General features: G+C 41.2%; 1 pseudogene; it reads left to right on the top strand.

The window, feature by feature from the left end:
* The first annotated feature begins 1,486 nt into the window (after positions 1–1,486).
* On the top strand, positions 1,487–11,836 carry LOC139659231 (sodium-dependent neutral amino acid transporter B(0)AT2-like; annotated as a pseudogene).
* Positions 11,837–16,376: the final 4,540 nt, after the last annotated feature.

Raw genomic sequence — 16,376 nt, 5'->3', positions numbered from 1 at the left:
CGCTGTTTAACCAAACAGTTAATTTTAAATGCAGAAAAAAATGCAATCAAAACAATGAAGATTTGAATAAGTCAACCAAAGCAGCAGATACTGTCATCTGCTGAGTAGAGTATTTGGTCAGGTAGTCTGTTACGCTGACTCAGAAAACACTAACAACAGCTATCAACACTGCATTGACCCTTTCTGTTATGTGGATCTTTAGTTGATAGTATAAAATATGTATACTGTAGATTATGTTCTGAATTAGAGAATAGTGTAGATAATGAAAATATATCATATTGGGCCCCCACTATCCCAGGCCTTCCCATATTATTGTGATTTATTGGTATTGTGTGGTTTGTGTGTGACAGGCACATTTTTATATTATTTATTATCTATGCAGATTTGTTAGCAATATGTTAGTTATAATAATTCACCTAGAGAAGAGCTGGGTAAGAGAGTTGCTAACTTATGATCTGACTAAATTTCAATTTGCAAAATGTGAACATGCAAAGAATTTATGGGAGGATATCAGCTCTGTTTCACTAGTTTATGGAATTGGCTAATAGTTTAATTTGCACCACATTTCTTTATGAAAAAAATTATAAGACAATTTGTCGCCTTCTTTTTTCTCTCTCCTCTCTTTCCTTTTTTTGAAATTTTAACTTTAACTTTAGCTTTAGGCAGGGACATAGAGACAAAGTACAGTGAGGTGTCAGCATTGTGTCTACAAGGACAACAGTAAGTCAGATGAGGCTTTGGTGGCTACATGTGCACAATGTAAGCAGCCTACAGTCTCCACGGGGTGTTTCTCCAGACTTTCCGTGAGCGAGCAAATTGGCTATATTTTAAATGTTATGTTTTACATGCTTGCTATATTTTAAAAGTGGCGTGAGATTAGTTTGGGGAGCGTGACACGGGACCTGAAAGCGTGATGCTCACGGCATGCCTGGAGGCGGAGTCGCAGGAGGAGAAACACCCTGTGGAAACAGGCTGTAGGCTACTTACAGTGTGCACCTGTAGCCACCAAAGCCTCTTCTGACTTACTGTCGTCCTTGTAGGCACAAGACTCGTGTAGGCGATCAAAGCAGCACAGTGCTGACAGCTCACTGCACTTTTCCACATCAGGGATTAACTTTATATCTTCTGTCTTCTTTACTTTCTCCCTTTCTTCACAGACTTGTGTAGGCTATCAAAGCAGTCACGTTTATTTGTTTAGGATTTTTCTCAGCCAGAGTCGTGACTTGTGATCAGGCAATCATTAGGAAAGCCTATGGGACCTATAGATTGATCTCTCTCTCTCTCTCACTCACTCACTTTTTCACACTCACTCTCTCACTCTCATTCTCATCAGAATAGTTATTTGTGGCCCTCCACAAGTAAAGGCTATAATTGGCCGTTGCCTTATTTGGGTAAGGTCAGTCTCAAGCCATGCCTCCAAAACAAAGGTGTTGCATGACAGAAGTGCATAGTTTACCTTCTGACCCGTTTCTGTTTCCCCCTCCCCTAGATGGAGAAGCAGCCCTTGCCCACTGACGATGACAGGACGGGAGAAGCGCCCGTGACGGAGGTCAACGGCGGTGCTGGTGAGGAGAGCGGCCAGCAGGGTCCGCCGGAGCCGCCCGCCAGAGACGGGTGGAACAGTAAAATCGAGTATTTCTTGGCTCAGGTGGGGTTCAGTGTCGGGCTCGGCAACGTGTGGAGGTTTCCATATTTGTGCCACCAGAATGGAGGAGGTGAGGACCTAGTCTTGTCACTCGGCATTCGGTTGAACTTTACATTAGCATAATTTTTGTTTGATTTGACACATCTCTTCTCCTCTCCCACCAGGAGCTTTTCTCCTCCTGTATGTGCTGCTCATGCTGGTTGTTGGCATCCCCTTGTTCTTCCTGGAGCTGGCGGCCGGTCAGGCCATCCGGCAGGGCAGCATTGGGGTGTGGAAGTACATCTCCCCCAAGCTTGCAGGGATTGGCTACTCCAGCTGTGTGGTAAGATGCCGACAGTTAAAGGGAAAATCCTCTTGTTAGATATCATCAATTTGTGAAGTTCAGTGCGTTCCAGGAGTTATTTTGTGATGTGAAGTGTTTTCATTTATTATATTGGTGTACCCACTTTCCTCAAACTGCCTCATTTACTTCTGCTTCAGTCACTGGTGTCCTACATTTTCCCAGAATGCCTTTTGGGGGCAAAATGGGGTTCTCAGTGCTGTGTAGGTGGAGAGAGTGATAGCAATAGTATAGCGTGTTTTTCCAGTTGAGGAGTGGAGACTAGAGATACAAAAAAAAAACTGTGCTGTTGTTCAGATGACAAAAAAGCTGTTGGAAGAGGACGCTGTATTTCACACGCTACCGATGATAGATCAGCAAAATGCAAGCTGTGGCTGCAATGCATTCTGGTCTATTGAGGCTACTGTTGGTGGAGAATTTAGTATCGCGGCCTCTTCTACGATGGATTTCTCCCTGTATGATTGTTGAGCCAAATCATGATTCTAGGAAGAAGCTCTTGTTCTTTGATTCTGAGGGAGTAAAATCCAAAACTGACATGATATTTTAGATAGATGAATTGTTTTTCTGCTATCAAACTCCATCACCAATAGCAGTGTTAAAGTGTTTTAGGGTATATTTTGTGCCTTGAACTTGTTGGACATCAAGTGTAGGGTTATGAATGTATATACAGTTATTTATACAGTATTTGCATATCAAGTATCCATAGAATATGTTTAGTGTTCTTAAGAACCTAGTAAACCTGATAAGCTTGTTCTCAAATGTCCCCAGGTGTGTTTCTTTGTGGCGCTCTACTACAACGTGATCCTGGCTTGGAGTCTTTTCTACCTTGGGAACTCGTTTCAGTACCCTTTACCTTGGGAACAGTGTCCAGAATCGGGGAACGTAACAGGTAAACACTCAGCGTCACACATCATCTGGCAAAGTCCGTGACTCTTTAAAGGCGAGCTGACGGCTAGATCAAATCGGTCTCTGATCAAAACTGTGTATCAGCCGAGTTCACGCTAGTAAGATGTCCATGGTACAGTGACTGAGCATCTATTTCTCTCTCTTCACACCAGTAAAGGAATGTGCGGACAGCTCCCCCACCACATACTTCTGGTACCGCAAGGCCCTGGACATCACAGACTCATCGATGAGCTGGGCAGTTTTAACCCTTACATCACCTGCTGTCTGCTGGCGGCCTGGACCATCGTGTGCCTGGGAATGTTCAAGGGTATCAAGACTTCTGTCAAGGTAACTGTCTGATCTGCTGCGGCACCTGGCTTTCAAAGCAGCGTTTTTGCTATGAGGCCAACTGTGCCGGTAAAAAGCGTATAAGCGTAATTGTATCTAGCAGATGCAGAGTTGTGAAGGCCAGGGGGTCGTAACTCTGCACCTGCTTGACTGAAGAGTTTCCAGATTGGTTACTAGTAGAGTTATAGTTGGAGTTAGTGTTTCAAGCATCCCACTGACTGACTGACTGGTGTAGGTCTATTTTTGTCTTAATGTGTTTCTAGATTTTTCCATTGTTGCACATATTGAATACCCAGTATTCAAATCCAGAGTTCAGTATCTCTGCTTTTGTCAAAGAGCTGAATTACCAAATTCTGATTATGAATGGCTTTTTAAAAAAAAAAAATGATGAAAAGATTTGTGATTGAGGCAGTTGAATAAGAATCACTTGTTCAGTTTGCACTTACTGTGAGTTGCTTTGGAAAGCGAACATCACGCTTAGGACCCACCAAAACCTGTTCATCAAGTTCATCACTCACCAGTGTTGAGACTCCTGATTTATTTATGACTTGTTTTTATTTGCCATACAGTGTTCATTGGAGGATAGACTAAGTTGTAGAGTTTTACTTAAAGAACTCCTACGTGTGTGTGGGTGTGTGTGTGTGTGTGTGTGTGTGTGTTTTCAGACTTCCATGTTAGAAAAGATCAAAGCTGAGTATTTGCAAAGTAAGAATCACTTCTTATGAATGCTATGCTTTCTTTACAAGAGATTATATGTGACCAGGATCTGAAATTAACACCTGCAAAAATGCTAAATTATCAACCAAATTGCGAAGGGAGCTCATATATTGACCAGCACTAATATAGGCCTTCCCAGTTAGATCAAATCCTTGTCATGTGCTGGGCTCAGATGTCGGGGTTCCCATGGGTGATGGAATCTCTGGAATTTCTGGCATAGGTGTCGACCCACTTCAGAGGGCAAAAATCAATAGATTATCTCCCCTGGTAATACTAAAGCCGCCTGGAGAGGGCTACAGTTTGTCTGTTTGACTCAGATAACTTTTTCACCAGGATCTTCCAGGTGTGAGGGCATCAAACATACACAGGCATATATCAAGGCAGTTTTATTACCGTTTACAGTGTTTGCTTTTACTATCATAAAAAAACTGTCCTAAAAGAGGTAGCCAGACTAGCCTATGAGTTCACTAGCTGGATGGAGGAAGGCATAAAGCTAGTCATGGATCAGTGTGTGTGTGTGTGTGTGTGTAAACCAGCCATTCCCAAACTTAAGAATGCCGCGGCCCAATTTGAAATCTGAAAATCTTCCGCGGCCCACCTGACCCTTTAATCACAACTCTGATCAAACACACGAGATGAAGTATTTCCCTATATATTTTTCATATATATTTCATAAACAGAAAATGTGAACGTGGGCATACGGTAATTTGTAAAGCAACAAATGTAAGAAATTAAGTGCCAATAGTGAATTGTTAAGTCCGTATCCTGGCTGTTTGACACTGGATAATAAAACGCTTATACATAAAATTTCACAATATCCAACCCAATATCACAATATAACCCAATATAACAGACAGGCAGGGGATTGTCTTCTGGTCCCACACTTGTAAATCCGAGCGATAGGTATTCACTTGAGTACTTTCTACGAGTCCTTCTTTTTGTTTTCACTGATTCATTTTGATCTTCTGATGATTCGCTTGTGGAGGTTCAGCTTTCCTTTTGCAACCTGACAGCCACCGCTCCATTTTTTCTCTTCCCCCGCCAGTGATGAGGTATTCCCTCAATTACAGTTCCCCGCCAATGACGAGATATAAGATACGTTCCGGCCGGATCAAAAATAGGTCAGATAAATGAAGAATAACGTAATTTAAATCCCATGGCTTTGTTTTATTAGTTCTGATTACTTTTTTAATGCAAATATTTAATATTTAAATATTTTATGGTAATTTCAATCTTAATTACAAAATTGAAAATTAAAAACGTTTTCTTTATTTATTGTAAATTACCTCTTGCGGCCCACCTGCAGTACCTTCACGGCCCACCAGGGGGCCGCGGTCCACACTTTGGGAATCACTGGTGTAAACTATTTGAGACTAGCCCTGTACCGATATGAAAACTTCATAGTACAATTGTCTAGGCCAAAATTATCTCTATATACAATAATACATAATTAAAACTGTAGGAGAAGGATTTGACGAGGCTGGTGACACTGATGTATCACTCGCAGCCAGATGATTCCCGGCTTCAGCCATGACTGTTTATGTGTTTACCATGGACACTTCCTCTATGACGCTGTTCACTTCCCAACAAGTGGCATTCATTGTGTGGCAAAAATTACATGAGAGACCTGGGGCTGTGTGATTGAGTTTGTTATTCAGCCTCCCAGCAAGTCACCGGTTATCGCAGTGGTCATGGTAATAATGTTATTGTTATTTACCGGGATATGTAGTAATACCAGTTATTGTCCCTTCCCTAGTTGAGACCCCTCCTTCCTTGCCCGTCTGTTGTAGATGCTGGTCAGTGGTTCCTGGTCTGTGCCTGTAATTTTATTGCAGAGCCTTTGCTCATGTATTCATCCCCTCTGTCTTCCAAGGTGATGTATTTCTCCTCCATCTTCCCCTACGTGGTGCTGCTGTGCTTCCTCATCAGAGGGCTCCTGCTGGACGGGGCCATGGACGGCATCAGCTACATGTTCTACCCTAAGGTATCTGCAGCTAGTGTGTCTGGTCGGGTGTAGAGAAGGGAGGCGAATGTGAGGATTTCCCCTTGACACATCTGTTGCTCCTTCCGTACGTCCACAGCTGGAAATCTGGGGGGACGTGCAGGTGTGGCGGCAGGCAGCCACGCAGGTCTTCTTCGCTCTGGGCCTGGGCTTCGGATCTATCATCGCCTACTCCTCCTACAATCCTAAGAACAACAACTGCCACCGTGACGCCTTCACCGTCTCCTTAATAAACTTCCTCACCTCTGTGCTGGCCACTCTGGTGGTGTTTGCTGTGCTGGGCTTCCGCGCCAAAGAAAAAGTCTTGGAATGTGTAGCCAGGTATGTTTTTAGTATAGGATAAACAGAGTTATGCATCGAAATGCACGCACAAAATCATCATCCATGTGTCACACAACATCTCAGATGTCACTGATCCGATTTTGACAAAACTTGATGCGTCATTCATGGGGGACGACATGTTTACTGTTGCCTTGTCTTTTGTGTTTTTCTCAGTAATTTGGAGCAGCTGTCACAGCAGTTTTTCAACGGTGAGGTAGACAAGAACCTGATGCCAGGCTTCAACTTCTCTGATCCCACTTCTGTGGCCCTGACAGACTACAGGACCTGGTTTAAACACTACGGAGATAAAGTCCCTGGCATCTTTACCGACTGTGACCTGGAAAAAGAGATGCAGAAGGTAAAGATGGCTTCAGTGAAATTTTGTGTGAATTAACATTTTTGCGTAGCAGAAAGCATGTTTTGGCTCATAGCTTTCTTTATGTGTTTTACTGTTACCACTCTTATGCTATCAATCAGACATCCCAAGATCTCTTGATGTAGTGTTTTAATTGAAGGAACTGAAGTAAATTTTATATTCCGTATGCATTCTGACTCCCTCCCTTTCTGTGCACCTGTCCTGTGTGCAGGGTGTGGAGGGAACAGGCCTGGCCTTCATTGCCTTCACAGAGGCCATGGCCCTCCTGCCTGGCAGCCCCTTCTGGTCGGCGCTCTTCTTCCTCATGCTGCTCAACTTGGGCCTCAGCACCATGTTTGGCACTATGGAGGGCATCCTCGCCCCCCTCACAGACAACTTCAAAACTCTGGCCAACAACAAGACCAAACTCACAGGTAAACACCCGTTCCAAGTGATACTCCTACAACTAGTAAGATGCATCGTACAGTTTCGGTAATGTATCAAAAAGAGATACACTGGGTCTTTGTGTACAATGCTGTAGAACAACATTGCCCAAGGAGATATCACTATTGTATAGTTGAAGCTATACTTGAAGTTGAAGCTTACTTCAGTACTCTGCTGGCAGGTACCTTTCCCCGTCTTTTTGCCCCTAAAAGTCACCTGGTGTCAGAGCCTGTAGAGCCTGTGAGTGGTAGGGGTGAAACAGTTCCCGAAAAAAAACATCTGTGCCGTACGGTTCACCGCCCACGGATCGGGACGCGCATACGTCCCGCGGATCATTCGGTTCTGTGTCCCCCACTCCCCACGTGGGTCCGATCTCCCTGGAGAATATCTGTCCAATCAGTTGTCAGAATTACATGTCAGTCTACAATGACGTAACAGCTGGATACTGTTACCAACACATGCGAGTTTGGAGCAAATTGTGGAATTTTAAGTTTTGTTTGGGTCGGATTGACTACGACGCCACTGCTCTACTGGTTTGTGCATCGCTGAATGACAAACATGACATGATGCGCACATTAGGTGGATTAGAGATCGATTCCTATTTTTGATTTTGATTTTGTGGCTTCCGTGGCGATATTGTGGCAGTGCGCCGCAGAAGAGCCCGACGTCACTCTGCTACCACACTGGCAGCACCAGGCGAGGAGGACAACAACCAGTCAGACCAAAACAACTTTCTCTTCCCGCAGCTTTTAACCGAACTGTCAGTGCGAGTTCAGACAGGCACAGAGCAATAACCAAAACCTTGGGGGTTTTACAGTGATAAACCTCACTGAATGTACTTTCATTATGTTTTTCATTATCTTAAAGCCATATTGATCTAAAGGCTTATGCTTAAATGCTTAAAATGTGTTACTCAGACATAGAGCTGCAACGATTAATCGATTCATCGATTAGTTGTCAACTATTAAATTAATCGCCAACTATTTTGATAATCGATTAATCGGTTTGAGTAAATTTTTAAGAAAAATAAGTCAAAATTCTCTGATTCCAGCTTCTTAAATGTGAATATTTTCTGGTTTCTTTACTCCTCTATGACAGTAAACTGAATATCTTTGGGTTGTGGACAAAACAAGACATTTGAGGACGTCATCTTGGGCTTTGGGAAACACTGATCGACATTTTTCACCATTTTCTGACATTTTATAGATCAAACAACTAATCGATTAATCGAGAAAATAATCAACAGATTAATCGACAATGAAAATAATCGGTAGTTGCAGCCCTACCCAGACAAATATAAATAGTGAAGTTGATGCCTATGTATGAATTTCTTTCCAAAGGGCGGCTACTTTAAAGAATCTAAAATATAAGATCGTTTTGATTTGTTTAACACTTTCACTGTATGATTCCATTTGTGTTATTTCACAGTTTTGATGTCTTTACTATTATTCTAAAATGTTGTTTCACAGTGTTCAGCTGCGTCATCGGCTTTCTGATTGGCCTGCTGTTCACCCAGCGCTGCGGGAACTACTTTGTGATGATGTTCGATGATTACTCTGCCACCCTGCCACTCATCATTGTGGTTGTTTTTGAGACATTCAGTGTGTCTTGGCTGTATGGAGCTGATAGGTGAGGTCTATTTTCAAACCGTGTGAAACTTGCTCTTCATCGAGTTCATGAGTTTCATTCAAATTCCAACTAATCAATTAGTTCTCAATTAGGCTTGTCAGTACTTGCTTGCCACAAAAATTCTGTAACCGTCACCACTCTTTGTTTTTTATAAAGGTTCCTCAACGACATCGAGGCAATGCTGGGTTGGCGTCCCAGTGTGATTTACAAATACCTGTGGAAATATGTTTGCCTGCTTGCTATGCTGGGACTGCTGGGAGCCAGCATGATCCGCATGTTCCTCAAACGACCCACGTATATGTCATGGAACGAAGAGAAGGTGAGGAAAGCATCCAAAAAAAATCCACCCTAAAACAAGACATTTTGTGTTTTTGAGAAAGGGGCGTGACTCACTTTTTCTGACCGGGAAAAACTCTTGTTCTCTTGCTCTTACTATGCTATCACTCTCTGCACCTACATGTAAAACCCACAGATATTCTCTGGAGGTTGTCAAAAGTAATTCTGGGAAATGTAAGAAATCACTAACTGAAGTAGAACTAGACGAGGCAGCTTGAGGAGAAATGGGTGCACCAAAAAGTAAATGAAGGGTGGATTCAAGGGTGGATTTTTCTCAGTTCTCACTGATTTAATGCAAAGTAATGAAACATCAGGCTGTTCTCTTTCAGTTCTTAAGTAATTATATTATTTCAATATGTTTATCTCTTTTTTTCAGACCACTGAGGTGACCCTGGAGTACCCTGGCTGGGCGCTGGCTGTCTTGTCTTTACTGATCATATTCGCCATGATGCCCGTCCCGCTGGCCTTCATCCACTCCGTCCTGCGGGACAGGACCAAGCAGCAGTCCAGAGACACAGAGATTGGTCAGTACAGCCTGGTCAACACTGACGAAATGTGTGAAACCCCCATGACCGACATGTCGGAGCTGGACCAAAAGAACGGGGACTCAACTCCTGTTTCCTCTTAATGTGTGTCAGGCCGGAAATGCCTTTAGTAACACAAGTCAAAATTTCAGTGACTCATTATGAGGGACACTAAAATTTCACACCATTTGTTGCATAAATGGAATAGAGTGGTTGCTGCTTACGCTTTAATTTGTTGCTCCTTACGCTTAAAGTTGTAACAGAAAAATATTTTTCAGAGAACAGGTACATCGTATCCCAAAACAACTTCCAGCTGAAAGACAGCAGAAAAGTAGAAAAAAAAATCCACATCACTGACTCTTTGGGGGAAAAGGAGAATTATTTTGATGGCAGTCATAACATTATCTAGCTGTTAAACTCCTCCTTTTAAAAAATGTCTTCTGATTTCAACTTTCAACTTTTGAAGTGTGTAATGGAGTTTTAGAAAAATCATTTATTGTTGTATAACAACTACAGGGAACAATATCACTCAAGGAGCCATTGCCTTTACGCACTGAATTGTCAGCTGCCAAAACAAGCAAAAACAACTTTTCTTATTTGTTTTGTTCCATCTTTTTAAATATGCATCATATGAATTTCTGTGTGAGAGACACTTTAGCATTTCATGAATACAGACATTGCCCCAAAAAATGTCTTGTAACCTCAACATTTCGCTCCTCTATCACTGTTCAGTATCTGGTCCTTATATACACATTTACCACAAATTGTCAGATTGTACTGCTAGCAGCTTTAACGACAAGTACTATCCATACTGTATGCATCTGTACGGTGTAGCATGCAGTGCATGAAATATATTGACATGCTACACATGAAAGTCAATATTCTCTGCTCACAATATCCTGACATCCAATTGCTGATGCATCTAGCATCCAGGTTTTGGTTTTGTTACCATGATTATCATTTTACTATTGCCAATGTGTGTTGGCCTTTTTCTGTTTGTTTGTTGTTTTGATTTTTCAGATATCAAGTCAAACTGAAAACATACAATCATATCATTGTCATGTAAAGTGTTCTGATGCTGGGAGAAAAAAAAAAGTTTAAATCAAGTATATTGGAAAAAGCCAACTGATCAGTGCTGCAGTGTGGCGGTGAGTAAAGGTAAAAGGAGGCCTGTCACCAGCCTGCAGCCTGACCTGCTGAACCCACTGATCAAGTGACAGGCAGCATGGTACTAGAGAGAAACTGAAGGGTCATGGCCTTCAAAATGATTGTAATGTAAATATGTATATAGTATATGTAAAAACCCTTCAAGCACAAATGTACTGGAGAATATGTGAAATCATTTGGGATTTTCATTACCTGAATTTGTACATTTGGATAAGAGCATTGTATAGCAACACATCATGAAAAATATAACTTGTTTGTCAGTTGTCACTATGCAGTTTGCACTAAGCAGCATACATTCTTTAAAAGGGCTGGACAGAAGTCACCTTTCCTCCAGATTTAGCGCCAATATTTGATGTGATTAAGGTGTTCTGGATGAAATTATTTTTAAACTCTAATCTTAATTTGTTTGTAATCATTTTGTAATGGTTCACTTGCCAATTTGTGCCATTTGTTTTTGTCTTGCTCCTATATTTCAGAGCCCTTTTTCTGACCGTAATGTGTAGTTTTGTACTTTTCACAAATGGTTACAATATCACCAGACACCCTGACCTTAACAACTTGATGCTGTTAAATGGACGAAAACCAGTGCTAAGTGCCTTCATATGCTCAGTGCATTAATGAGGGTGATTGAACAAAATATAGAGAGCATTCCACCATAATATGGGTAGTGTTTTTTTTTTGTTTGTTTGGTTTTTGTTTTTGTGTTTTTTAAGAAATATCTTTGTAGTCTGCAAGTTTGTCTAAATTGAATCTTGGAGAAAATGTAATATAATGCCTGTGCTACTGTATAATATATTGTTGCCATCTCATATATTTTATAGTTTTCTCTTACAATATATTAAAATTTAGATTAAACATTGTCTTATATTTTAAATGTAGCTCAGACGTTTGTCTGACAGTCTTGGCAATTGTTTATTTAAGTGGTTTTCAAGATTTACATTTTCAAAATGAGATTTGTTACAAGATGTTTGTTACCTTTCTTTGTAAAAAGATTCAGTACAGAACTCAAAGCATTCTCAACTGAAAACTTTGTTGCAAAAAAAAAATAAAACAGACTGTAATGTCATTGGAATTGTACTATAATGTATTATAATGTGAAGTAAAGTTTATCTGAACAACCAGTTTTTGCTGTTGCAGATACTAATTATTCTTGTTGAAAGAGAAAACCACAGCTGTTGAGGGAAAGTTGGTTTTCCACCTTCAGTACAAACAAGGCTGCTGTGTTGGATACGTGACTCTGGAACAACCTGATGGGAGCAGGCAGAGGGAACAGAAACCCTCTGGCGTCAAGCCTCAGGTAAACAAACATGTCAAATGCTGATTTATTAACTTGCTCTCAAATGCATGGAAGTGAATGTAGAAGAGTGGAACAAAGATTGTACAGTGGCTTTCTGAGGCTAGCTCCAAAGTAGGGTTATATGCAAGTGGTCAAAACAATCAGAAATTTTGTTTAATAAGTGACACTTATTAGGAACTGAGGCAGGAGACAATTCCACATCAACTTGGGACACTTGAAGGATCCTGATGCTTCAAAACAAAAGGACTATTTCACTCATTTTACTTCTCATTGATTCCCAGAAGCAACAACTTATCACCGGAAGGATAATGATTCGCTGAATGCCGTTGAAATTCTGTTGATGTCTTAATAAATGAAGTCAGACCATGGTCATGTTTGCCTCCCTAGGTGCTGTATGTCTAAATCAGTATGAAGCCACTCTGGTGCTCCATCACTGAGACTCTGTTTTCTACTTTTATCTATCCAGGGAAGGTTAGCTGAACACGCAGCATTCATAAAGTTAAACACATTCCCACCTGCGACCCAGTAAACACACAGTCTTCTGCTATTTGCTCCTCGGCTGAAGCTGGTGGGGGTGTAAGAGCTGCTGCGTTCAAGGCCGACGCAGCGGCAGGTTTTCGAGGGAGCGGAGAGCGTTTCTTAATCGTTTTCTCTCCACCCAGATAAAACTAACATCAGCTGCTGCCTGCCTGGGCCATTATCTGCCAGACGTCTGCCAAGGTAAACATCTGACCGGCTGTGGCACCTGGCTGGAAAAGCACCGTTTTGGATATTAGGCCGACTGTGCCGGTAAAATGTGTCGGAGCAGTGTGAGGCCTTCTTGTGATGAGTAGGGAGTTGTACTGATTTAGAAGGGTTTCAAAATTAGTTACGAGCTAAGTCAGCGTCTCAAACATCCCAGCTTTGACTGTCTGGCTGGTGTGGGCAGATATTTGTCTGTGTCTCAGTGTGTCTGGTGGCTCATATTTGCAGAATAAAAAGTGGCGGCCTGAGATGTGTGCCAAGGAAGTGTTCAAGGATATCAAGACCTCTGCCAAAGTAACTGTCTGACCTGCTGCGCCACCTGGCTCTCACTGCTCTGTTTTGACTGTTGGGCGCAGTGAACAAGCCGGTACACTCTTTGTGTTTCCTTCATATCTATCAGCCCTTGAACGTATTTGAATGTCCTTGTAGGATTGTGCTGACTATGGGAATGAAACACTGGATCTCCCTTCTTGAAAAGTGTTTCCAAACCAGCCAACATAAGAGGTTCAAACATCACAATATTAAAATGATAAAGACTAACAAACCAATTTAAATCTATTTTGGCTCATATTTTTGGTGTAATTTAGTGTGAAGCTGCCCTCCAGCAGTGGAAGTTCAACCATTTGCTTGATTTTATGTCAGGTAAAAAGTATCTGCTTTGTCTAATTAGCACTAGCTATATCATAATTATCATTGAATCATTATGATGATATTTAATGGCCTGTGTGACAGCTACTGCACTGCCAATAACATTGGGTGACAAGAAAATGGTGTTACAGTATTTAATATTCTGATATACTGCAACGACATTATTTGAAATGTATCTGTCTTTTTTATTGAAGTCAAATTCATTATCAAATTTTTTATCACTTAAGGAATATCACACTGATAAAATTACTATCTTCATGTGTCCCTGAATAATTTTTTGTTGCAGGCTTCTTGTGTATGAAAATGTCCCCACTTGAAGCTTAAACTGAAGAGGTGCTTCAGTCACTGAGGCTTAGCTTGTATAATGCACATAACAGATACTTCTGTGTGTGTGTGTGTGTGTGTGTGTGTGTTTCAAATTAATTTGTTTTCAGATCTACAGATTGACTCCAGATTGTGGATTGGTGAATGATGGACCGAAATCAAAATGATCTGTCCAAATATCAAAAGAAATACCCACACATTTTGTCTATCTTGCCACTTTTATAACATAAGTTAGACTTGATTGTCCCAAAGGAAATTTGTCTTGGGCACATACAGTGTCTGCTGTATAAAATACAATCAGATTACAATACAATAAGCACAGTATAGGAAGGAATAATGAACATACTGACTCATTAGTAAATGAGCAGAAAATGCAAAATATTTCACCATATACTTTAACAATGTTTGAGTTTTTTATATCTTTGCCCAGAGGATTCACTCCAGTTTTCTCTAGATTCTCTATATAAAAATGTTGTGCTACAAAAAAAATGTTCTGACTAAAATTATTCTCGACATAATCCTATATGTTTTTCGGCATGATAGCTGTTTGGACTTTATATCAAATGACATTTAATCGTTACACATTTTCAGGAAGCCATTTGTTGCATGACATTTTTGTAGTACTTCTCTGTGCCAGTAGGGGGCTCTGTTGCACTCATGCACGCAACACTTTGATATAACAGTTTACAAGTTAAAATCAGGTTGCAGCAGGTTGTGTGGCATGGATAAAAAAAAATGGTGCTGTTTTTTGGTTTGCTGTTATTTTTATTTGTGATGGCTGTTATGTTATTGTCTTTTAAAACACACCTCGAACACATGAACCTCGATCTGACTGGCCCAGTGTGAGCAGCTGCTGTGTTCTGTCTAGTTTTTCTGCTGTTAACAAGTTCAGCATTGTCAAAAGCTCACAAAGCATCGTGCCAGAACCCAACTTACAAAAGGAAAATCTCAAGCACACTCATCATTTTATCTAGATGTGAAAAATTGCTGTGAAATCAACAGGTCACATGAATATAATACACCCCATATAATAAATTCTTCTTCGCACGTTAAGAGACATAAATTCTGTCATTTGTGTCTGCCATTTTCTGTGTGAGTAGTCTTGTGTTGCAGCAGTGCTTGTGGATTTCCCCTTGGAAATGAAGCGGCTGGGGAGTTCAGTTGTCTTGGCTGCAGTGTGACTTCAGTCAGCCAGAGACCAGGAGGGGAAAACACCCGGCAGAGAGAGACGAGACAACCTGCCATCAACTTCAGGTAAATATCGTTGAAAATATACATATTAAACATAACTTTCTTTTGCATAATGGTGTGAGTGTGTGGCATTTAATGGTTTTCAATTGCCTCCTACTACAGCAGGACCAGGTGGGGCTTCAGAGACAACTGAACCAGATCAAAAGCACTAACCAAGCTGGGAAATCATTGCTATGACAAAGAAGCTGTATGAAAAACAACTGAAATATTGTTTTGAGAGGTATTGAGTTACACAGATAATTAAGTAAACCATGGCAACTCCCTAACTGGCCCTGTTGTAGCAACCAAGCAGTTACATAATACTAGATCTTGGTACAAAAAACCTAAAATAATAGACCTTTTTTCAATGATTGCATTTCCCCCAGTGATTTAATTGTGTTTCCTGGGTGCTGCAGCAGCAGGACCCACATGGCCGGCCTGGCAGCTCTCTGCCTGCTGCTGGTTCTTCCAGTGAGCGGCTCCCAGATCACCCTGCAGTCCGAGCAGCAGATCCACGCCCATCCGGCTCCAGGAGCGCCACACATACGAGACCTGCTCAGGAAGGAGGAAACCAGTCACCTTAATGCAAAGCAAACATGTAAGTCTAGTCTGAAAACAATGTTGTTTAGCGTAGAAGTGCAAATTTCTCATATCCAACTGGGACAAGGAAGGTTTTAAGATTTGTAAAGGTGAACTGCCTTTTCCCTAGGTTTTACCATACTTTTGTGAGTATTTCAGTCATTTTCAAATGGTTTTAATTAGTCAAACTGGATTGTTACATCTCCCTCATTCACAGTGAGATTTGTGTGTGAAAACTCTCACTCTGCTGCTCTCTGCTGCGTGTTTTTATGCCTCCACGCAGATGCCCATGTAGACAAGGATAATGCCAAAGTGGGTCTGTTCCTCGCTGCAGCCATGGGAACAATAACTCTGATGGCGGCGGTCTACTGTATCTACAACAGGTTTTACACCAAGCACCAGTACCTGCACACCCAGCTGCACGATGACCCAGGTACTGACTGTTTTACAATATATCAGAACAAATTAACAGTCTTTCAAGTTTTTTTTTTCACTTAATGCATATCACACTTTCCTCCTTCCTAACAAAGGGATAGATAGGAGGCAAAAACAGTTGAATGTACCTATACCTATATTTAAAGCTGCACTAGACAAGATTCATATGTAAAAATAGACCTTTTTTTATCAGTTAAAGTGTGGCTGCAATACAGAAGAGCATCCCATCCCCACTAGTTTACACCAGTTTACTGTGTTACATGATTTCTGGGTATTGAAGTTGAAGTTCAGTTCAGTTACCTCTCGCTGCCATTTGGAGGCACTAACTTACAAAATTGCCTAGTGCAGATTTAATAGCTAGAATTATGAAAGACAATGGTGATGTTTAATATAGGCACAGGAACAT

The sequence above is a fragment of the Centroberyx affinis genome, unplaced genomic scaffold, assembly GCF_046629955.1.
Source record: "Centroberyx affinis isolate AG114_WGS23_722 - 3 ecotype Tasmania unplaced genomic scaffold, CSIRO-AGI_Caff_v1 ptg003048l_1, whole genome shotgun sequence".
Taxonomy (NCBI): domain Eukaryota; kingdom Metazoa; phylum Chordata; class Actinopteri; order Beryciformes; family Berycidae; genus Centroberyx; species Centroberyx affinis.
The sequence above is the reverse complement of the archived record's forward strand: the minus strand, read 5'-3'. Positions and strand labels throughout refer to the sequence as shown.